The 26,522-nt window shown below is 34.0% G+C and overlaps 1 protein-coding gene across 2 annotated transcripts in view; it reads left to right on the forward strand.

Moving 5' to 3' along the window:
* Window positions 1-26,522, forward strand: part of CCSER1 (coiled-coil serine rich protein 1) — a 1,384,598-nt gene that overhangs the window by 1,351,302 nt on the left and 6,774 nt on the right. The gene's annotated exons all lie outside the window — the stretch shown is intronic.

The following is a 26,522-nucleotide window of genomic DNA, read 5'->3' on the forward strand; positions in this document are numbered from 1 at the left end:
TAGTAGGGGACTTGAATACCTCATTTACATCAATGGACAGATAAGAAAAACAAAAAAGGAAACAGTGGCTTTGAATGCACACTAGACCAGAGAGAATTAACATATATTAAGAACATTCCATCTTAAGATCTCAGAATACACATTCTTCTCAAGTGCATATGGACAATTTCCAGAATAAGTTACATACTAGATCACAAAACAAACAGGTCTCCCACAAATTAAAAAAAAAATAATTGTCATGTCATGCATCTCTTCTGACCACAAAGCTATGAAACAGAAATCAACCACAAGAAAGAAACTGGAAAAGTGGAAAGACTACAAATAAATGGAGGTTAAATAACATGCTACTAATCAATGAGTGGTCAACCAGAAAATAATAGAAGAAAATTTTTTAAAAGTGCACAGAAAAAAGTGAAAATGTAAACACAACTATCCAAAATATTTGGGAGGCAGCAAAAGTAACTCTAAGAGTAATATCAGCCTATCTCAAGTAGAAAGAAAAATCTCAAACAACTTAACCTTACACCTAAAGAAGCTAGAAAAAGAATGACAAACAACACCTAAATCCAGCAGAAGGAAGGAAATTACAAAGATTAGAGCAGACATAAATGATATAGAAACTTAAGAAAACAATAGAATAGACCAATGAAACCAGGAGCTGGTTATTTGGGAAAAAAAAATTGATAAACTACTAGCCAGACTTATCAAAAAGTAAATAAAAGGAACATACATAAATAAAATCAGAAACGAGAGGGGGAAGTAACAATGAACACCACAGAAATACAAACAATTATAAGACAATATTATGAAAAGCTATATGCTAACAAATTGGGCAGTCTAGAAGTAGATAAATTCTTAGAAACATCAACTACCAAAACTGAAACAGGAAGAAAGAGAAAATTTCAACACAACAATAACTGGCAAGGAAACTGAATCAGTAATCAAAAAACCCCAACAAACTAAAGTCCAGGACCAGATGGCTTGAAAGATGAATTCTACCAAACATTTATGGAAGAATTGATACCGATTGTATTCTCAAGCCATTAGGAAAAAAAAAAATTAAAGAAATGAAGGTAAACTTCTAAATTCATTCTCTGAAGCCAGCATTACTCTGATATCTAAATTAGACAAAGACGCCATGAAAAAAAGAGCATTACAGGTCAATATCCCTGATGAACATGAATGTAAAAATCCTCAACAAAATACTAGCAAATAAAATCCAACAATACACTAAAAAAAGCACTCACTTCAATCAAAGGAGATTTATTCATGGGTTGCAGGCTGCTTTAATATTCACAAAACCATCCACATGATATGTCGCAGAGGAAAAAAAAAGGATGAAAACTATGATCATTTCAATAGATTCAGAAAAAGTATTTGACAAAGTACAACATCCATCCATGACAAAAACCTTCAACAAAATAGGTCTAGAGGGAACATACCTCAAAATTATAAAGGGAAACCCTAAAGCTAGTTTCACCCTCAATATGGAAAAACCGAGAGCTATTCCTCTATGATCAGAAACAAGGCAGGGATGCTCACTCTCACTACTTTTATTCAACATAGTACTGGAAATTGTAGCCACAGGAATGACACAACACTAAGCGATAAAAGGCGTTCCAATTATTAAGGAAGAAGTAAAAATTTACTTACTATTTACAGATGAAATGATACTGTGCATACAAAGTCCAAAAACGCCATCAGAAAACAAAACTGATAAATGAGTTTAGTAAAATTGCAGGATACAAAATCAATGTACAAAAATCTGCTGCATTTATATACACCAATAAGGAAGCAGCAGAAAAAAGTAATAAATAAAGGGATCCTATTTACAATTATACCAAAAACAGTAAGATACATAGGAATACGCCTAACCAAAGAGGTATAAGATGTGTATTCTGAAAACTATAGAACACTTATGAAAGAAATTGAAGATGACACAAAGAAATGGAAAGATATTCCATGCTCATGGATTGGAAGAATTAATATTGTTAAAATGTCCATACTAGCAATCTAAAAATTCACTGTAATCCCTATGAAAATTTCAATAGTATTTTTCACAGAACTAGAACAAATGATCTTAAAAATTTGTATACAACCACCAAAGACCTTGAATAATCAAAACAATCTTGAGAAAGAAAAAACTGGAAGTATCATAATCCCAGATTTTAAGACATACTTCAAGGTGGTGGTAATCAAAACTGTATGGCACTTGTACAACAAAAGGCTCATAGATCGATGGAACAGAATAGAAAGCCCAGACATAAGATCACACCTATATGGCCAGTTAATCTATGACAAGAATATACAATGGAGTAAAGAGAGTCTTTTCAATAAATGATGCTGGAACTAGACAGCTACATGTAAAAGAATGAAACTGAATGCTTCTTTATACCATACACAATAATAAAATAAAAATAGATTAAAAACCTAATGAATACGCAACTTTTGTAGCAACATGGACGGGACTGGAAGAGATTATGCTGAGTGAAATAAGTCAAGCAGAAAGAGTCAATTATCATATGGTCTCACTTATTTGTGAAGCATAACAAATAGCATGGAGGACAAGGGGTGTTAGAGAGGAGAATGGAGTTGGGAGAAATTGGAAGGGGAGGTGAACCATGAGAGGCTATGGACTCCGAAAAACAATATGAGGGGTTTGAAGGGGCGGGGGGGGTGGGAGGTTGGAATACCGGGTGGTGGGTATTATGGAGGGCACGGATTACATGGAGCACTGGATGTGGTGAAAAAATAATGAATACTGCTTTTCTGAAAATAAATTAATTTATAAAAAAAACAAAAACAAAAACAAAAAAAAAACCTAACTGTGAGACCTGAAACCATAAAACTCCTAAATAAAAACATGGGCAGTAATCTCTTGTACATGAGCCTTAGCACCATATTTGTGGATATGTATCCTCAAGCAAGGGAAAAACAAAACAAAACAAAACAAAATGGGACTACACCAAAATAAAAATCATTTGCACAGCTGAGGAAACCCTCAAGAAAATGAAAAGGCAACTTACTGGGGGGAGAAAATACTTGCAAATCATGTATCTGATAAAGGGATTAATATCCAAAATATATAAAGAACTTCCAAACCCAACACCAAAAAACAACCAATCCAATTATAAAATGAGCAAAGACTTAAGTAGACATTTACCCACAGAAGACAAACAGCTGGCCAACAAATATGAAAATATGATCAACATCATTAACCAGCAGGGGATGAAAATCAAAACCACAATGAGATATCACCTCACACTGGCTAGAATGTCTAGAATTAAAAAGACAAGAAATGATAAATGTTGGTGAGGACGTTGATAAAATGGAACCCTTATGTACGTTGTTGGGAACGGAAATTGGTTCAAACATTGTGGAAAACAGTATGGAAGTTCCTTAAAAAGTTAGAAATACCATATAACCCAGTAATCCAATTACTGAATATTTCCCCAAGGAAAATAAATTAATTTGTAAAGATACATATACTCCTATGTTTATTGCAGCTTTATTTACAGTAGCCAAGATATGAAAGCAACCTGAGAGCTCACTGATAGTTGAATGGATAAAGAAGATGTTACAGGTATGTGTGTATACATAAAAGGAAACAGAATGAGCTTGCCATTTATAACAATGTGGATGGACTTAGAAACCATCATCTTAAGTAAAATAAGCCAGAGGAAGTAAATACCATATGATTTAACATTCATGGAATACAAAAAATAAAATAAATAAAATGGATTAAGAGGTACAAACTTTCAGTTACAAAGTAAATTGCAAGAACAAAAAGTAGAGCATAGGGAATTAGGTTAATATTATAATAATGTATAGAGACAGGTGGTGACTACACTTATGGTCATGAACACTGAGTAATACATAGAACTGTTGAGTCAATATGTTGCACTCCTGAAAGTAGTATTACATTGTTGTTAACTATACTTCAATAAGAAAGAAAATCACAACAACAAAAAAAGGAAATTGTGTTGTTTTAACTTTTTTCACTATATTTTTTCTTGAGCTACTTTAAAATTTTGTTTTAGTGACTTAATATTATATTTTATTATTTTAATTTTATTTTAATTAATTTAGTTTTTTAAGCAAAAAGAACTACCTAAGGATAAGATTTTATATTTGGTTTCTTTGTATTTTCCACTGAATTTATATTGTTTGGGATCTCCATATGAGTAGATGCATGAAAAAATAAATAGAAGGCAAAGGATCACATAGAATGAGAAATAGTAACAAAGTTGGTATAGGAGATATACTGTGGTTCTTTTTTTTTTTTAGGTCTACTTTTAGATTTTAATAATTCTGAGGCTTCCCTACAGTGATTGCAGAGAAGTGTTCAGAACATTCAGAACTGTGCCTATATAATGTATTGAATAGTTTTGTTGGAAACTCATTTGCTACCTACACTAGCATCTGCCAATCTTTCCATGTTAGAGTAAAAACCACCATTGGTATGGCCAGGACTCATCTCAGCCTTACAATTGCAACATCTGGACCTTCCATTGTAGCCTCTATTGAGATGCATGAGACACTAACTCCATAGCTGGTAGAGTTATTCCTTCTACTTCTAGACAGCTTCATCTAAGGAATGAAGATAGATATTCCCTACATCCACATCCTGTACCTGTCCTTTTTAACTACAGCCAATTGTACAGAACATAGCTTGCAAAGCCCAGTGCATTCATATATAATCCCCATCACTATATGCTTACCATTTGACCTTTTTTTCTCAACTCAGAACAAAATGCCTTCCTTGTACTACTCTAAGATTTTTTTATTTATCTACTCTTTTTATCCCTCTAACTTAAGAAATACAACTCTATCGCTGTGTCCACAGTTCATGAGTGTTGCATAATGGCTGGGACATATGATTAATTATTCCAGTAGAAATCCTTTTGACCTTGTTTTTCTCACATCAAATGAGTATCTTGTATCTATGCATTAAAATGAAAGCTGATGGGTTCTGCATGGAAACACTAAACAATGAAATCTGGGAAATTGGGAATATCTGGAATTTGTTGTTGGCGGCCACAAGTGATATTTATAATCTTGGGCAAGTAGGTCATTTATCTACTCTACTAAGCCATGGTTTCCTTATAAAAACTTAACAGTCTCTACTCTATGTTCAATTATTTGTTACCCAAAAAAAAGTCAAAATGAAAATATTTGTATTTTCAATGGGCAAGAGGTTAGATTTGAAATTCATAACGAAAATGATGTTAGTAAAATAAAAATAACTGACAGTATATTTAGAACTCAGCAATTTATGTTTCACCTGCTTATATTTTGTGTGTTGTTGATTCTTTTTTCTATTTAAGTCAACTTTATATCTTTTCAAGCATGACTAACTTTAAAGCTGGTGGTCCACTTGTTTTCTCTTTGTTAGCAGACTTTTTGAGGCTAGTCTGAGTTGATAAAATGATTTGCTTTGATAAAACAACTTTTCAAAAGAAAAAAAATCATTAGAATTTCTTTTTACACTCCGAAATGGTCCCTTTTTTGTAGAAAGTGTTTCTAACACCCATAAACATTCTAAGTAGGAAAAAATTGTTGGTTATTTGAAAAATTGCTATTATTAAATAAATCTCTCATCTCCAAGGTTCAAGTTTTTGCACAATGAAAAAAGGTATTTTTGAAATTCCATCCTTCTTTTAAAATTTGGCTTTAACTTGTAGGTAATGATATCCTGACCATAACTTTCCATATCAGAATTTATTCCCTGCTGTGTCTTATTCTTTATTTATATTACATAAAAGCATTTCAGAAAATCCGATGATGGATAAAAATGAATAGTATTTCATCACAAATCCCAAACCATCCGGCATCCACTGTATTTCTTTTTTTTTTTTTTTTAAAGATTTTATTTATTTATTTGACAGAGAGAGATGACAAGCAGGCAGAGAGGCAGGCACAGAGAGAGGAGGAAGCAGGCTCGCTGCTGAGCAGAGAGCCCGATGCGGGGCTCGATCCCAGGACCCTGAGATCATGACCTGAGCTGAAGGCAGCGGCTTAACCCACTGAGCCACCCAGGCGCCCCCACTGTATTTCCATACACATGTTTTTAATATTCTTTTGATGTAAATTCTTTGAAGAACTTTTAAATAGTATTATGTCACCAAACCGTTAAGAATAAAATGTAAGTTTTGTTGTCATATTACTGCCCATATATGTCCCCTGAATTTTCTTAAATGACACTTCTTCAATGATATTTTTCTTAAATCTCTACCTTAAACTATGGATGTTACTGAAGGAAAATACAGTCACAGCTAAAACAAAGTAGCTAGCAACCTAAAAATCACTTTTGAAATACATCCTGAATATATATGTATATATTTTTAACCTGGATATAAATGAACCAAAATTTTAAGTTCAAATACTGAAGGAATATTGTGAAAAATGGCTTAGTGAATCCTGGGAGACACTCAAGTGATCTGGTATCCATAGGGCAATAGATTTTTCACATTAACTATTTTGACAGTTATTCTGTGAAGCGGGGGAGCAAGTGGAGGTCTCTTATTTACCTACATCCTGCCTCCCTTTTCTTCAACATTATTCTACTCTTCTTACATATTATCCCTATCTTCCTAATATCTCAGCTTCCTAGGATTCTTTCCAAACCCTCTTCTTCAGGAATAATCTGATAACCCGATTCATTAGAAAACTTCAAGTGACTAACAATTTATAATGTAATATAATAATATTAAAATATTAATGTAATATAATAATACTTAAGGCTATCTGAAAATGATTTCTGCATGGGGTCTAGGTATATTTTTTGTAACAAAGTAAATCCAGAACCAGGGGTATTTAATAAAACCTAAAGGAACTGGCACAAAGAGGAGTTTTTGGTACCAATAAAATTATTGAGAAAGGATATTTAATTTTTTGATAAAGAGAAAGCATAGAATATAAGACTTAAAATTCATAGATCCAATATGCTATCCGAGTCATATTGAGTAAGCCAGTTATTATTTAGAGCTTCAGTTTTCCACCTATAGATTGAAGTTGAGGTATTCCAAACCAATTTTAATGCACAATTGCAGGAATAAATTAGGACAGTTTATGTGAAAACAGTTTATAACATTTAAAGTATACAACAAATGAGATGCTATAATTATATTTGTTATTTGTAGTATCCACCCAAATTATATCATGTAATTTGCATTGTCTTTATTCAGTGAGTCAAACTTACTTCTAAAAGTGACTTTCTTTACATTATACTGATATAAAACAAATGAGCAGTGTAAAATTGTTACTTTTTAAAACTTTACCTCCTTTCTATGTTATTACATAATTTAGATAAACAATATCTTACTTTTAGAAGTTTCCCAGCAGAGCTTATATGGTAAAGTTACTCATAAGATAGAATCATTTCAGCAAGAAATTTAGGGTTCACATTATTAAATCATGTTAATAAATACTAGAAAAGAAGAGGAATAAACAATAGGCTCTATTAATTATATATAACATATAATGGTATTATATTTGAATATAATCAGTTATATAAATTTATTTATTGGATACAAGAAATTTTTAATCTTATAAAGTCACAGAGAGGTATTACAAAACCTTTCAATTACTCTCACAAGTAATTTTATTATTTTTTGCATACTTTTTTTTCAAGGAACATTGTACCATCTAAGATATGCTTGATATTAGGCATCTAGATCTGGGTATATAGACAAGAGATTCATTCTTCATGTTGTTGCTGTAATAAGCCCCCAAAATTGTCTATTATTGTGTTTCTTTGCAGAAGCACATAAAAATTATTTTCTAATCATTCTCCTTAGGCATATAATTTTAGCTTAAACCCTCATATCTTTTTCATTTAGAAATAATACTTTCTAAAATATGAGTTGTACTGAATTTTACTTTCTTATGTTTCTTCTGAACTAAATTCTAATCATATATTATTGCTATTATAAGCAGTAATTGTTTCAAATTCTCATTTAAATTACCTTTTAACTAAAGAGAAATGCTTACACTGAGTGGGTTACAGCAGGCGTGCAGGCACACGCACATATGTTAGTTTTGAAGACAATCCATTATTGTTTCTCAGGATCTAATTTTGTCCAAAGTTCATTTACCCTTGTTATAAACAGAAGAGCCAAGCATACACCCACTGGCTTTGGGAAAACTGTTTCATTGTTTCACTTCTCTTGTGAACAAGAGGAGATGCTATGGGTTTTCTCCCTTGGGAACTCAGCCTTTAGCTGACCTTATTAACATTCACCTTGCTTATCTTGCCTCTGTCCTCTAACACTGGTTGAATCCTCAATGCCCACCAGGAGGATTTACTATCCCCTTAAGAATTTAGGAGTGAGGTTGAGCCAGGAAAGGTAATTTAACTCTAGACAATTTCCTCTTGGTAATTTGTGCAATCTCAAAATATAGGTCTTGGCTGCCAGAACCTTTGAATGTTTCTTTTTGGTTATTACTGAAACTCATTACAAGGCTTCCTGCCTGCAAAGCAGTAACTACTTGTGTATACAATCTCTCTGTGGTAGAATATTTCTGAAACCTTTGACAAAACTTCTTTATCTCTGAAAACAGATTCCACATCTAAGGATACAAACAGATTCAGCAATGTCCCAAAACCCTCTGCAGAGAAATGCCCTGGGATTTATAAATGCTTCAGAAATTCTATTCCTCAATGATGACAGGAAAAGGACTGTCTGTTAATAAATATTGTTTGGTTTATACTGACACTTCAGTGGTTGTCACTGATAAAGAGGTACAGTTGAGGTCTACTGATTTACTCTACACCATTGAATTATGTGGTGAAAAATCTAAAGGGGAATTTGCTTTTTAAGTAGTTCATGACACTTCTTAACATGCATTTGCTCCGTATATGTGGAGAAAAAGTTATTTTTTTAAAACTTTTGTTGGATCACTGAGTGAAGTGCTTCTTAATTAGAGATATTAGAACCCCAATGCTTCCTTGGCTAGCCAGAAGGAAGAAAACGTTAGATTTTTTGCACCATTCTGTGTATGGTTTCTGTTGCTGTTGTTGAGCAGGATCTATGTTTATAAATGCTTCTGATATTTATTAATACATTGGTTTAGTAAATGGCCTAATTAAAAAAAAAACTAGTAAGTATGAAGGCCCATAAGAATATCTGGAATATACTATGATTAATATGTGTTTTTAAAATATAGTAACAACTGTAAAAGCTTAAATTTTCCCTAAGGGCTATAAATGATTTCTTAAAGAGGAAGAGTTGTTTAAGTATATGGCTTTTCTTTTTTGAGAGGTACTGTATTGGTCACGTTTATCTGTCTGATTTAGGGAAGCAGTATAACTTAGGCCAGTGATGCTTCAGTGGGATAACTTTGCTCTCCAACGACAGTTGGAAATGACTGAAACATTTTTAGTTGTTATAACTGAATGCAGGTGTTACTGGCATCAGTAGGTTGAGGCCAGTGATGTGGCTAAGCAATCTGTGATGCACAAGACAAAGCCCTACAGTACAAAATTATATAATCCCAAATATCAATGTGCTGAGGTGGAGAAAACTCGGTCTTAGAGTTTGTATTCTGAAATCCAAATGTTTGAACTCTAATTTGCAATCTGCTATCCATCAACCCTGGAATCTTCCTAAGTACCTAAGTATAAGGGCTTCCATTTCCTCATCATTAAAAGGGGTATAATAAAATTTTCTAACCATGATTAAAGATACAGTAGTCCCCCCTTATCCAGTTTTCCTTAACATGGTTTTAGTAACCTGCGGTAAACCACAGTCTGGAAGCAGAAGATCCTCCTGACATATCATCAGAAAGTCAGTTGTAGCCTAACTGTGTATCACAAGTCTGTCATTCAAATCACTTCATCTCATCACATAGGCATTTTATCATCTCACATCATCATAGGGACAGAATACAGTAAGATACTTTGAGCCCACATTAACATAACTTTTCTGACAGTATATCATAGTTTTATTTTATTATTATTTATTAAGCTTTTACAGTGCCTAATGAAGCATTATCATAGGTATGTACATATAGGAGAAAATAGTGTATATAGGGTTTAGTACTATCTATGGTTTTGGGCATCCACTGGGAGTTTTGGAACATATCCCCTGCAGATAAGGGGGTACTACTGTAATAAATAAAATCTGAGATTTTTCTGCCTTCTAGTCTTTTTTGTAAGTTTTTTAAAATTTATGGAACAAATGTCCTCTTGAGCTTAGTATATGTAGGAATCCCTTCCAACCCTAGAACTTTTCATCACTAGATATCAGACATTACACGTAGACCTACATGTAGGTCTTAAAAACACTTATCTCTACCTTACTGCATTTTTAATATTGCTATACATTAATTTTGTTTTGTTTTATTCAAGATTCAAGTTTTGCCTGGAATTTTATAAAGTCAAAGAAAGCTTTTTCAAGAATACAAATACTAGTATTGTCTCTTCCTTGGTATAGTTTTTAATGATATTATACCATTTTTAACTTGTCTAATAGGTTCATGGTTAAGGCAACTATAGGCTTCATTAAAACTAAATTATAAGGGGCGCCTGGGTGGCTCGGTGGGTTAAAGCCTCTGCCTTCGGCTCAGGTCATGATCCCAGGGTCCTGGGATCAAGCCCCACATCGGGCTCTCTGCTCAGCAGGGAGCCTGCTTCCTCTCTCTCTGCCTCTCTGCCTACTTGTGATCTCTGTCTGTCAGATAAATAAATAAAATTAAAAAAAAAACTAAATTATAAAATGGTTTGATGGAGTTTAATAAGAAAAAATCTTTATGTCTCTTTCAATAGTATATTCTATAGATAGTACAGGATTTGTTTGAAACACTATAGAACCTATTTTTTAAGTTAGGCAAGAAAGGTTTCCTCAAGGTATATGTTTCAATGGAAAGAGGACTAAGTACAGAACATTTTCATTTAATTCTTTTCTAAAATGAGTCACAATGCTAATTTAACCTTTAAGAGAGCTTACAAAGATCATTACAGAAAGAGTAGGAAAAAGACCCTTGTGATGGTCTCCAGGGATAAACATAGAAAGAAAATAATAGTAAAGATCAAAATTAGGTTGTAAATACACCATTCTTTAAATGTGTTGAAAAGTATTCTGGTTTGTATTTTAGAAGGGAATTTGCTCACAGGATAAAAAAATGATTTATAAGAAACTTTAAAAAAAAAAACAGATGCAATCACTTAAAAAAAACAGATGCAATCACTTATAATTTTAATATTTACTCATGAGTAACATTTGTGTATGCTTTCTTTCAAAACACTTTCCATATATCTAATCATATTTAACAATATATAGAGTTGGTTTCTTGACATCGCAGTTTTTTTATTTTTTTTTTTTTTTATTTTTTTTTATTTATTTTTTTTTTTTTTTATTTTTTTTTATTTTTTTATTTTTTTTTTTTTAAAGATTTTTATTTATCCATTTGATAGACAGAAATCACAAGTAGGCAGAGAGGCAGGCAGAGAGAGAGGGGGAAGCAGGCTCCCCGCTGAGCAGAGAGCCCGATGCGGGGCTCGATCCCAGGACCCTGAGACCATGACCTGAGCCGAAGGCAGAGGCCCAAACCACTGAGCCACCCAGGCGCCCCGACATCGCAGTTTTGAAAGGTTTTTTTTTTTTAAGATTTTATTTATTTATTTGACAGACAGAGATCACAAGTAGGCAGAGAAGCAGGCAGAGAGAGAGACAGGAGGAAGCAGCTCCCTGCTGTGCAGAGAGCTGGAGGCAAGGCTCGATTCCAGAACCCTGGGATCATGACCTGAGCCAAAGGCAGAGGCTTTAACCCACTGAGCCACCCAGGTGCCCCAAAAGTTTCTATTTTTTGCCTTTAGATCTATATATTGATATATTTGCAATTAAACATATTAAAGTTTGTTGCTATTCATTCATTATATTTATTATGTTTATCATATATATTATATATTTATATATAATATTTATTATATTGACTCAGCTTCTGCCTTTATTACTTATTTTCTGCACTATTAAAATGAACTATTCAATCTTCTAGATTGAATATTGAATATTCAATATTCTAGATCGAATAGATTGAATAGTTCTACATTGGTCTAGTAACCAATGTCAAGTGGGCCACAGTCACTTTTGAGTCTATAATTTAATGTGTTGCTATTACTACTAAAGCACCAAAATTTATTCCTTTTATAAATTAGAGAAGATTCTGAACACTTTCTTGCATTTATAAATACAAATTTTGCATAAATTAAAGATAAAAAAAGTTAAAGATATTTTAATATGAGAATTTTCATAGCTCTAGTTTTGGCCAAAAAAGTGTGCCTCTATTTGTCATGTTGACGCCTGGGAAAATAATGAACTTCCTAAGTATTAATGAGTTACTAGTAAACCCCAGACACTGTTAAGAACAGTGGATTCAGCATTGAACAAGACAGGCAAAGTCCCTGCCCTTAACACACTTATATTTTAGTTGGCTTGGGATGGCAAAAGGACTATCTATCAAACCTAAGAAAGGGAACTGAAGACAGAAGAAAATACAGTAAGATGCTGGTGTGACTGATTAGTAAGTCACAGTGATTATAATAAGGAAAATATCATGTTTTTTATTTTTAATTAGCATCGTGTGTTTTTTTTTTTGTTTTTCCTTTATTAGTGTTATATAAAATAATGAGCTTTAAAATCTGTTATCTTAAATTAAATGAAATGCAGAGTACATGCTCCAATGAAGAAATGAGAGAAAAAATAATTATAGGGAAATAAAGAACTGATTTTATTATAATATTTATACTTGACTAATGACTAAATTTTCCATCTAATCATCTGCTAGGAAATCTAAGAATAGGTTATAAAATAGCTGCTTGATAACTAAAACATCTAAAAACTAACAATTATGTGAGCTTAATTTCAGTTTTGAGAATAATGTGGCTAGGCATATCTACTGAAAATTCTCTTTGAGGGATGCGATCCCAAGAGCTTCAGAAAGAATTAACACTGATTAACAACATTTGAAGAAATCATTTCCATAATAGCCAGGGTAACAAAATACAAAGATCTATTAGCCAAAATATTTTTATGTATCTTTCTTATGTTTGACTAAACATGTTCTAAAAATATGTAAAACAAAATATATTCTAAATATAGAATTGGAAGAGAATTGAATGAGTTTTCATTTCTTCAAGATCTAAACTTGGCAGCTGATAGCATTTAAATACATTCCTCTTGGAGACTTTCTCCTCTATAAAACAAAACAAAACAAAACAAAAAGACAAAAACAAAAACAAAAGCAAAAAAAAAAACAAACCTACTTACTTAAGGTTACACCACCTTCTCAGTGGCTGTCTGTCCAATAACTAGTTGACACAAGAGTATAAGGTTCTCAAACATTTGCCTAAGTTGAGGGAAACTATGAGGAGTAATCCTAGCTTTACATTTGCTTGTATCATCACCTAAGATAGTTTAATTACATGGGGTTTAGCTTCATCCTCTGCCAGTCTCTGTTGTCTTCATTCTCCCACAGGCATTGGTTTCAGAGTCCTCTCCCAAGACTTACTTTATTGTTTCAGATATTTGTCTCAGAGTCTGTTCTAGGATACCAAACTACAACAATAAATCTGAGCTTACTTGAATATTCTGAAATAAATTACTTTGCTTTTTCAAGTTAAGAGGTGTTCAAAGGTTTTTTTTCTCAAGGATGAAATGAGCATCTATCAAAGTAATTTCTAGGTCTGTTGGTCACTTTATTTTGATATTGTAATTATTTCAAGTGTTGCTATCATCAAGTTAATTACATTACAGGTATAATATTTTGTACACAGTAGTTTATCGAATCTTAACAGTAATCCTGCATGTAGATACAGATATGAATATAAAATTTCCCTTCATAGATGAGGTGATTGGAGACTTAGAATGATAAGTAACTTACCATAGTCATTTTAGCTACAAAAGTTTCTGATTCTGCTTGACTTTCTCATTAAGCTTTAAACTGCTTAAAGGCAGGAGCCAGTTCTTTTATACACAACACTGTTTCCCAACATGTAATGCGTTTTCTTGCCCTCAGTAGTAGTTAGTATATTTATCAAGTGAATAAATGAACCCATATATATCTGACCCCAAATCATGCCGGTAACCCCTATGCTGTGTAGTCTCCCTGGTATGCTAGGAGCCCTCAACTTAATGGTGAACATCATAAAAAATTTTTAAAAATTAAAAAAGGAAGTCTAAGATGTCAAAAGCAAATTATGCTGAACAAAGATGAACAGATGATTTAAACGTTCACTTTTCTTTAAAAATCAAGAGTGAAAGTCTTCCTTTTGTTTATTTTTATTGTAGATCCACATGTACCTTATAGATGTCAGAGATTAGACCAGAGAAGGAACATTGAGGCTGCCCATAGGATTGAGTTATTTGATCCCTTTCCATGTATCTTTATTAAAACCATATATATAATTTAATGTGAAGAGAGTTAAAAAGATCACATAAAGAAAATAATGAATATTTCCACAAATGTAGTGTTAAAGTAATGGAAATGATGTTTCCACTCACCTCCCTTTCATATGCAGCATGTGTAGTAGTAGAAATGAAAAAGAATCATTACCACTGTTGATTATCATGATTAATTTGTCTTTTTTCTGTCCCAAATGATTTTTTTCCCTCAGACTATTTCCCAAATAGCACGCATAATCTATCTAAAGTTTGGATTGCAGATATTAAGCACAGTTTGTGGATTTGTTGGTAACTTGTCCAGCAGTTAAGTGAGCATCTTACAGAAGTCATAAAGAGAATATGAAAGCTCATGTTTCTAAGCACACATAAATACCTATAATATTGGGAAAGAGCCAGGAAGCCAGAAAATTTCCTTAACAACAAAAACCAAATCAAAGAATTTATTCCTTTTAGTCCCAGGAAATTCCCTGAAACATCTATAAGTCATACAATGCTTCCTTTTATACAAAATGACAGCCTATCTCTACTTCAAATCTACAGAAGAGTTAAAATGGAAAAATAGAAGTCATAGAGGTGTTCTATTATAAGTAAGCACATAATAAAAATTAGAATGGCAGAAGGAATGGCCAAGTACGAGAGTCCTAAGCTCACTCCTAGATAACACACACATCAGTGTAAATAACCAAGCAAATGACCTGAAGACTGGCAGAACAAAGTCTTCAACTAAAAGCAGAGAAGAGGTCACATTGAAGAGGGTAGGAAGGGTAGAGATGCAGTGTGGAGCTAAAAGGACTAAAGGACTGTCTACTGGAGGGAGGGACATGCAACATGGAGAAGGGAGACAGACAGACTATCACACCAGGGAGACTGCACAGGAAAGATAAATTCCTGTAATACTTGGTTTTGAAAACCGGGAGGGCCAAATTTCCCGAGTTCTAACAACCAGTGGGAATTAAAGTCTGGAATTTATAAAATCATCAGGCCCAGTTCTGGAAGAACCTGGAGGTCCATAGGAAACTGAGTCCCCTTCCTTGAATAGACACCACAACCAATAGTCCTCAAAGATACAAAATAGAAACAGCATCTGGTATAGCACCAGGGACATGGAGGAGGGAGAGCTATTTACTAATATCAGTGTATGCTCCAGAGGGACAGAGATAACTAGGAGACTCCTCCAGGAGCAAAGGAGTTGGAGGTGCCATTCCCCTTCCCTGTGTTCCAGGTTAAACACATGGCCATCTGTGGGAACCAGCACACCATTAACATTTACTACCCAACTTGCTTACGCCATGTCCTTGCCCCCAGGTTTTGGGGATCTACCCCTTGAGCCAGGATTGCCTCAGTCCCAGCACTGCTGGTCTGTCCCCCCAGAAGACCAGCACATAACTTAACACCACTGCATGTCCACCCACATGCTTTGTGGGTCTCAGTTGTGGTGATGGCAGCCCCAGGTCCCATTTGGGAAGATCGGTGCTCACTTGGTAAAATTGTGAACCCAGTGCACACACATGTTTTGCTGATCTACCCAGGCCGGTCCATTGCCCAGTCCCACTGGGCACCTCTTCTACAAGCCCTTTAAGGACCCACCAGCTCCAACAGCTCTTGGCAGGATTCCATTCATATGGGAGCCAGAAGCTTGGCTATATGTAAATAGCCCCAGTGTGAGCCAGGACCACTCCAAAATGACCCCTCCCATGGGGAAAGGGAGAGAGAATCACATACACAAGCAGTTGGTGGCCCCAGCAGAGGTCTATGGCAGAAAACTGATCTGATTATAAGCCCTGCTCAACAATGAAAGCTTCTTTGGGACAATATGGGAAAATACTCTGTAGTTTAATGCTATTCCACTGTGGCAAACATCTGGTCTGACTCAACTCAAACCCAAGGCATCCCCAGACTAGTCCATTAACACAGGGACCAAACACTACCCATAACAAGAAATGAGCCATTGCAGACAACTGTACTGAAGGAAAATGTGGCTTAGCCACAATAGCAGGGCACATGCATTACATATGAGTCACCCCTAAAATGCCAAGTTCAGGTAAATGGGACACTGCATTGCAGGGCACTATAGGATTTCTTCTTCATAAGGAGACTAATTTCAAGAATAGGAGCTATAGCTGACTTTCCTAATACACAGGAAGAGATACATAGACTTAGATATAATGAGAGAAAGGAATATGTCTCAAATCAAATAAGACAAAACCACAAGAGACCTAAGCAAAACAGAGATAGGTAGAGTGTCTGATAAAGAAATTAACAATCATAAAGATACTTGAGGAAAGGGTGGAGGACATCAGTGAAACTCTTCACAAAGATAAAAATTAACCAATCAGAGATGAAGAACAAAATAACAAAATTAAAAATACACTAGGTAGAATAAATAGCAGAGTAGAAGAAGTGGAAGAATGAATCAGTGACCTGGAGTCCAGAATAATAGAAAGTAGCCAGGCCGAGGAGGTTAGGTTAAATATATATATATATATGGAAAATGAAAATAGACAGAGAACTCAGTGATTCCATCAATTGTAATAACATTTGCATTACAGGGATCCCAGAATAAAAGAGAGAAAAGAGGGCAGAATATTTATTTGAGGAAATAATAGCTGAAAACTGCCCTAACCTGGGGAAGGAAACAGATCTCCAGATCTAGGATGTACAGAGAGCCCCCAACAAAACCACCCCAAGGAGGGCCACACCAAGACACATAGTAATTAAAATGGAAAAAAAGCGGTGATTAAGAGAAAAAAAAATAAATCAGCAAGAAGAAAGAAGATAGTTATATACAAGGGGAATTTCATAAGGATACTGATATCTCAGCAGAAACGTTGCACGATATATTCAGAGTGCTGAAAGGAAAGAAAGAAAGAAAGAAAGAAAGAAAGAAATCTGCAGCCAAGAATACTTCTTCCAGCAAGGGTATCATTCAGAATAGAAGGTGAGGTAAAGAATTTCCCAGACAAACAAAAGTTAAAGAAATTCATGACCACTAAACCAGCCCTACAAGAAGTGTTAAAGGGAATGGGTTGAATGGAAAGGAAAGATCTTACATAAGAGTAAGAAAAGCAGGAAATATAAAAGCAGTAAAAATAATTATATCCAGAAAAACCAGGTAAAGGACTCACAAAATTAAAGGATGTAAAGTGTAGTAATATATACTTAAAACATGGTGGGGAGAGGGGTAAAGAATGGGCTCAAATTTAACTGATCATCAACTTAATACAGACAGTTATACACAGATGTTATATACAAACCTTACGGTAACCACAAATCAAAATCTACTAATAGATATGCAAAAAGCAAAGAGAAAGGAATCTGAGTATATCACTAATGAAAGCCAACTTATGGTGAGGAAGAGAGCAAGAAAACAGAAGAACAGAGAAAAACTACAAAAACAACCACAAAACAAGTAACAAAAAGCAATAAAAACATACCTATCAATAATTACTTTGAATGTATATGGATTAACAGATATATCCAGAATATTCCATACTAAAACAGCAGAATAAACAAACTTTTCCAATGTACATGGACTGTTCTCCAGAATACATAATGTATTTGGCCACAAAACAGGTCTCAACAAATTTAAGAAGTTCAAAGTCACACTATGCATCTTTTCTGACCACAAGAAACTAGAAATTGACCACAAGAAAAAATCTGGGAAGATCAGGAAAACATGGTGGTTAAATAAAATGGTACTAAACAATTAGTGGGTCAACTAAGGAATCAAAGAGGAATTTAAGAGAAAATACGTAGAGACAAATGAAAATGAAAATACACGGGTCCAAAATCTTTGGGATGCAGCAAAAGCTGTTCTAAGAAGAAAGTTAATAGCAATACAGACCTACCTCAAGAAGCATGAAATATCTCAAGTAAACAATCTAACCTTACATGCAAAGTAGCCTGAAAAAGAAGAACAAGGAAACCCTAAATCTGAAGAAGGAAATAATAAAAATATAAATAAATGACATAGAGACTAAAAGCAAAATCCAAACAATAAAAAGAGCAGATTGATGAAACCAGGATCTGTTTCTTTGAAGAAATCTACAAAATTGATGAACCCCTAACCAGACTCATTGAGAGGGAGAGAGAGAGAGAGAGAGAGAGAGAAAGGGAGGAAGAAAGAGAGAGAGGAAGCTCAAGCAAAATTGGAAATGGAGGAGGAGAAGTAATAACCAATACCACAAAATATAAAGGATTGTAAGAGAATATTATGAAAAATTATACACCAACAAAATGAGCAAACCAGAAGATATGGATAAATTCCTAGAAACATATAACCTACAAAAACTGAAGCAGGAAGAAATAAAAAATTTAACAGATTGATTACCAGCAATGAAATTGAATCAGTAATCAAAAAAAGAAAAAAAAAATCTCAACAAGCAAAAGTCCAGAAGACAGCTTCAGAGGCAAATTCTACAAAATATTAAAAGAAGAGATAATACCTATTCTGCTCAAATTTTTCCAAAAAAAAAAATAGAAGGGGAAGAAAATTGTCTAAATTCATTCTATGAGGCTGGCATTACATTGATACCAAAATCAGATAAAGATACCACAAAAAAAAAAAAAAGAACCATAGATCATTATCTCTCATGAGCATAGAAGCAAAAATCCTCAAAAAAATATTTTCAAATGAAATACAATATTAAAAAAAAATCATTTACCATGATCTAGTGGTATTTATTCCTGGGTTGCAAGTGTGGTTAACCATTTGTAAATTAATCAGTGTGATACATCACATTAATTATGAGAAAAACCATATGATCATTTGATCATTTCAATAGATGCAGAAAAACATTTGACAAAGTACAACATACATTTATGATAAAAAAAAAACCCTCACCAAAGTAGATTTATAGGAACATATCTCAACATAATAAAGGCCATATATGAAAAAAACTATAGCTAGCATCATACTTAATGGGGCGGAGGGGCGTGGGGAACTGAAAGCTTTTCCTCTAAGGTCAGGAAAAAGGCAAGAATGTTACCGCTAGGCATCACCGGTATGCAACATAGTACTGGGAATCCTGGCTGCAGCAGTCAGACAACAAAAAGAAATAACAGGCATCTGAATCCATAAGGAAGAAGTAAAACTTTCACTATTTGCAGATGATGTGATACTCTATAATATACTCTATATTAAGACTCCACAAAAAAAAAAAAACTATTAGAACAGTAAAATGAGTTCAGTTTGTCTGCAGGATACAAAATCATTGTACAGAAATCTGTTTCATTTCTTTACACTAATAATGAAGGAGCAGAAAGAAATTCAGAAAACAATCCCATTTACAATTGCATCGAAAATAACATAATATCTAGGAAAAAACTTAACCAAGGAGGTGAAATACCTGTACTCTGAAAAGTATAAAACACTGATGAAAGAAATTGAAGATGACACAGATAAATGGAAAGACAGTCTATGCTCATGGATTGGAAGAACAAAAACTGTTAATCTACCCAACACAGTCTACAGATTTAATGTGATCCCTATGAAAATACCAACAACATTTTTCACAGAAGTAGAACAAATTATCCTAAAATTTGTATGAAACTGCAAAAGACCCCAAATATCCAAAGCAACCTTGAGAAAGCAAAACACAGTTGGAGGTATCACAATTCTAGACATCAAGTTATACTACAAAGCTGTAATATTGAAGACAATATAGTACGGGCACAAAAACAGACACATAGATCAATAGAACAGAATAGAAAATGCTGAAATAAACCATGATTATATGGTCAGTTAATCTGACACAGTAAGTAAGCATATGCAATGTGAAAAAGACAGTCTCTTCAACAAATGGTGGACAGCCATATATAAAAGAATGAAACTGGGGGCACCTGGGTGGCTCAGTGGGTTAAAGCCTCTGCCTTCAGCTCAGGTCATGATCCCAGGGTCCTAGGATCAAGCCCCGCATTGGGCTCTCTGCTCAGCAGGGAGCCTTACTTTCCTCTCTCTCTCTCTGCCTGCCTCTCTGCCTACTTGTGATCTCTGTCTGTCAAATAAATAAATAAAATCTTAAAAAAAAAAAAAAGAATGAAACTGGGCCACTATCCTTTGCTATGCACAAAAACAAACTCAAAGTGGATTGAAGATCTAGATGTGACACCTAAAACCATAAAAATCCTGAAAGAGCGCAGAGGCAGTAATTTTGCTGCTTATTTGCTGTAATGGTATCTTTCTAGATATGACTTCTTAGCCAAGAGAAACAAAAGCAAAAATAAACTGTTGGGACTACCTAAAATTTTAAAAAGCTTTTGCACAGTGGAAGGAAACAACCAACAAAACTAAAAGACAACCTACTGCATGAGAGAAGATATTTGCAAATGACATATCCAGTAAAGGATCATTATCTAAAATATATAAAGATTTTCTACAACTCAACATCCAAAAGACAAACAATCCAAATAAAAAATGGGGAGAAGACATGACAGACATTTCTCTAAATAAGACATACAATTGTCCAACATATGAAAAAGATGCTTAACACTGGGGAAATGCAAATCAAAACTACAATGAGATATCACCTTACACCTATCAGAATAGCGAAATTAAAAAAAAAAAAAGCAATGTCAAGTGTTTATGAAGATGTGGAGAAAAAGGAACCACCTTGTATTATTGGTGGGAATGAAAACTGGTGCAACCACTGTGGAAGACAGTATGGAGGTTCCTTAAAAATTTTAAAATAGAATTGCCCTGTGATCCAGTAATTGGACTACTATTTGCAAAAAAATTTTTTAAATGCTTATTTGAAGTGATATATACACCCCTATGTTTATTGCAGCATTATTTACAATAGCCAAATTATAGAAGCAACCATGTGAATTCACAGATAAATGGATAAAGAAGATACAGTATACACACACAAATGCATGCACATATATCTATACATACATCTATCTATACATATATCTATAGAATATATATATATATAAAAATACACACAATGGAATTTATTCAACCATAAGAAGGAATTAAATCCTGCCATTTGCAACCACATGGATGGATTTCAAGAGTTGATAAGTATAATAAGCCAGTCAGAGAAAGACAAATATCATATGATCTCACTCTTGTGTGGAATTTAAGAAACAAAACAAAGGAAAAAGACACACAAGCCAAAAAAACCTAGACTTTTAAATGTAAGATACTAACAGATGGTTTGCTGAGGGGAGGAAGGGGGATAGGTGAAGTAGATAAAGTAGAATAACAGTATACATACCTTGATTAACACTGCCTAACATATGGAATTTCTGAGTCCTTATATTGCATACCATCAACTAATATAATAATCCTATGTACTAACTATACCAGAATCAAAATAAAAGACAAAAATTAAAGGTAAAAAATAGCATTCTACTACAGACATAAACACAATATTAAAAGAGAAAACGCATGTTTAGCAAAATATCTCAACTTGAAATCGCTGTGTTTAAGGACACCCTAAAGATATCTCCTAATATGCCTTAGTTTTAAAGAAAATTGGGGAGGTTCATCTTAGTAATGATAATCTTCAAGCATGAATTTATAGTATTGTCTGTATGTATTTTCTAAAACGTGGTGCATTTTAGAAATATTCACATGGGAATACTGCGAGGCTACTAACTGGTATTAAATCAAGTGACCTGTCTATCCCACACTATCTGTAATATACAAATTCATTGTGCTTCCATCTTTCTGTCAATATACAGCCATGCCTTGTTTTATTACACTTCACATATACTTTTTTTTTTTTTTTTTTTTTTTTTTACAAATTAAAGGTTTGTGGCAATCCTGCATCGAGTAAGACTCTGGGCACCATTTTTCTAATAGCATTTGCTCATTCTGTATCTCTGTGTCACATTTTTGTAGTTCTCACAATATTTCAAAATATTCATTTTTTTATATTTGTTATGGTGCTCACTGATCAGTATTGTAATTGTTTATGGTGCCACAAACTGAAATTATTAAGATGGCAAACAATTTATAAATGTGGTATGTATTCTGACTGTTCCACCAACCAGCCACTCCTCAATTCTTTCCCTCTCTTGAGCCTCCCTAGTCCCTGGCACAAGAATATTGAAATTATGACAATAACACTACAATTACCTCTAAGTGGTCAAGGTAAAGAGTTGTACATCTGTCACCTTGAAACCAAAAGCCAGAAATGACTAAGCTTAGTGAGGAAGACATGTTGAAAGCCTAGATAGGCTGAAAGCTTGGTCTCTTGTGCCAAACAGCCAAACTATAATGTCAAAGAAAAGTGATTGAAGGAAATTAAAAGTGCTATACCAGGGAACACATCACAAAGTGAAATATACTTATTGCTTAGATGGAGAAAGTTTTAGTGATCTGGATAGAAGATCAAACCAGCTACAATATTCCCTTAAGCCAAAACCTAATCTCCAGAAAGGCCCCAAGTTTGTTGAATTCTATGAAGGCTGAGAAATGAGGAAACTGAAGAAAAATATGATATTATCAGAGACTATTCATGAAGTTTAAGGAAAGAAACCATGTCTGTATCATCAAATGGCAAGGTGAAGCAACAAGTGCTGACTTAGAAGTGCCAGCAAGTTGTCCAAAAGTTCTAGCTAAGATGATTAATGAAGGTAGCTACACCAAACAATCGATTTTCAGTGTAGCGAAAATATAGTTCTTCTATTGAAAGAAGTTGCCATCTAGGACTTTCATAGCTAGAGAGGAGAAGTCAGTGCCTGGCTTCAAAGGACAGACTGACTCTCTTGTTAGAGGCTAATGCGGCTGGTCACTTTAAATTGAAGCCAATCTAAAAATCCTAGGGCCCTTAAAACATACAATATCTATTCTGCCTATGCTCTAAAAATGGAACAAAGCTGGGATGACAGTACATCTGTTTACAGCATGGCTTTGTGAATATTTTAAGCCTACTGTTGATATCTACTGTCAGATAAAAGATTCTTTTTGAAATATTAGTCTTCATTGACAATACAACTGATAACTCAAGAGCTTTGTTGAAATATACAGTGGGATTGAGGCTTTTATGCATGCCAACACAACATCCATGGATCAAGAAGTCATTTCAACTTTCAAGCCTTATTATTTAAGGGATACATCTTGTAAATCTATAGCTGCTGCTATCGAGAGTGATGCATCTCATAGATCTGGGCAAACTCAGCTGGAAACCTTCTGGAAGGGATTCACCATTCCAAATGTCATTAAGGATATTCTTGATTCATGAAAAGGGGTTAAAAAAATCAACATTAACAGGAATTTGGAAGAAGTTGACTCTAACCCTCAAGTATGAATTAGGGCTTCAAGACTTCAGTGGGGAAAGTAAATGCAGATGTGGTAGAAATAGTAAGAGAACTAAAATAAGAACTGGAGACAGGAATGTGACGGAAATGCTGAAATCTTATGATAAAACTTTATAAAGAGTTGCTTCTTATGGATGAGTAAAAAAACTTTTTTGAGATGAAACCTACGTCTGGTGAAGATGCTGTGAAATTATTACAATGACAGCATTTATAATTTTATAATAATATAAATTATATTATTATATTTATAATTTATAATATTACGTAAACTTAGCTGGCAAAGCAAAAGCAGGATTTTAGAGGGTTGACTTCAATTTTGAAACAAGTTTGACTGTGGGTAAAATGCAATCAAACAATGCTAGAGAGAAGTTATTTGTGAGAGGAAGAGTCTATCAAGACAACAAACTTCTTTGTCTTATTTTAAGAAATTGCCACAGACACCCCAACCTTCAACAACCACTATGCTCACAAGTCAGCAGTCAGCAACATCAGGACAAGAACTTCCCCTGGGGGGCGGGGTGGGGGAATTCAACTCCTGGAAAGCTCGGTTGATGGCTAGCATTTTTAGCAATAAGATATTTTCAATGAAGACATGTACATTGTTTTTTGTTTGTTTGTTTGGCATAACACTATTGCACATTTAACAGACTACAGTATAGTGTCACATAATTTTTTGTATGTCCTGGGAAACCAAAAAAAATCATTTGACTTGCTTTATTGTGATATTAGCTTTATTGTGGTGGTTTGGAATTGAACCTGCAATATCTCCAAGGTATTCCTGTAATAGGAATAGAAGCTATCTTAAAAGACTCTTGTGAAAATTAAATATGTAAGAGTATTAGAAGACTGTTTGGCATATAATATACATTCAATAAATATCAAGTAGTATTATTTCAAGCAGACAAACCTTTTCTGTGGTTCTTAAATGCCTAATATGTGCCAGCAAACTGGGTCAGGTAGATAGGGTGTATATAAGAAAAGTAGGTAACTAGAGGTTGCATTTTTGCAGTACATCAGTAAGAACTTGATTTAAAGGAACATGAGGAAAAGAAAAAAAAGCAAAGATAATCTCCAGGGGTTGGCCTGATAATGGTGCCATTTACTGAGAAAAAGGATATTTGGGAAATAGGTTTCAGAGTCAAAATCAAGTTTGTTAGGTTCTATGTGAAGTAAATTAATTAATCAAAGTGATGATGACTGGGTAAGTAAATTGGGGCCTAAAATAGAGATCACTTTTGGAGAAATGTTCTTCTAGGGAATAATGAAATGATATACCTATCATGTAAAAAGACTGTCTAGACGTCAAGTATGCAGAAATTTTCATTGGCTCCTTCAGCACATTTTGTATCAGTTGACTAGCATTTACTCTATACTCTTCTCTTTCCTCCTTCTTTGCAGCAGCAGTAAATCTTTCAAGTTTGCCTCTAGAGACTTAAGCCAACTTGTCAGTTTCTATCTCTGTATTTTTCAAACCAAGACAGGGCTCTCTTCAAGAGGAGTTCTGGTGCCAACATGTAATCTCTGCTTTCCTTCCTTTTTTTTTAATGTTTGAAAATATTTTTATTTTTTTCCTTTTTTATTATTAGTTTGAGAGGTAGAGGTCAGTAAGTCTTTGCTTTCTTTGTAGCATGATTCATTGAGCTTGTTTTTCTCATTAGAGTATAAACTTTTTTTTTTTTTTTAAGATTTTATTTATTTATCAGAGAGAGGGAGGGAGCGAGCACAGGCAGACAGAATGGCAGGCAGAGGCAGAGGGAGAAGCAGGCTCCCTGCTGAGCAAGGAGCCCGATGTGGGACTTGATCCCAGGACGCTGGGATCATGACCTGAGCCGAAGGCAGCTGCTTAACCAACTGAGCCACCCAGGCGTCCCTAGAGTATAAACTTCTCGTGAGAAAGAAGATAGTGTATACTTTTGGACCTTATTTTTTCTGATTAACAAACTATAACCAAAAGTCTAAATTAAACACTTGCTGCAATTTTTCTAAGTGTTCTCTGGTTCTCCTTATAAGGGTCATTGTAGTAACTTTGTCTGTAGTTCCTTAAATTTCTAGGTGACCATTTTGCTGACACAAATCATGATATTGGTAATTCTAAAAGTCTCTTAGCATGTGCTTAAGTAAATAAAGTATTTTAAATCCAACAAAAAATTAATGGCATCATGTACGGATGTGTATTACTTAGCTAAATAATCTGTACTCGCAGATAAAACTATAGAATTCAAATTAAGAAAACTAGATAAATTTCAAAATGTCTTTTAGTTGAACACTAAAAGAAAAATAAATAAATAAAAAGAAATACACTATTAAGCTATGGGCAGACATGAAGGAATCTTAGATGTATATTGCTTAGTCAACTAAGGCAATAGGAAAAGACTACATAAATACTATATTATTCCAACTATACAATGTTATGAGAAAGGCAAAATTTTGGAGACAATAAAAATATCAGTGGTTACTAAGGATCAGAGGAGATGGGGAGAGATTATTAGGTAGAGCACATAGGATTTTTAGGGCAGTGAAAATATTCTGTATGACATTATAATAATAGAGAAGTTTCATAGGAACTTGTTCAAATCCAAAGAAGATACAGCTCAGAGAGTGAAGACTAAGGTTAACTGTGGACTCTAATTATGTCAATGTAGGTTAATCACTGGTCAAAAAAAGTACCATTCTGGTGAATGATGTTGATAATGGCAGGAGTTTATGAATGTGTGGGGCAGATGGTTCAAGAGAAATTTTTGTACTTTCCTCTCAACTTTGCTGTAAAACTGAAACTTCTCTGAAAAAAAAAACTATTTAAAAAATATCTTTTATAGTAAATTATCCACTTAACCACTATTTGTAATAGTA

The sequence above is a fragment of the Mustela erminea genome, chromosome 2, assembly GCF_009829155.1.
Source record: "Mustela erminea isolate mMusErm1 chromosome 2, mMusErm1.Pri, whole genome shotgun sequence".
NCBI lineage: Eukaryota > Metazoa > Chordata > Mammalia > Carnivora > Mustelidae > Mustela > Mustela erminea.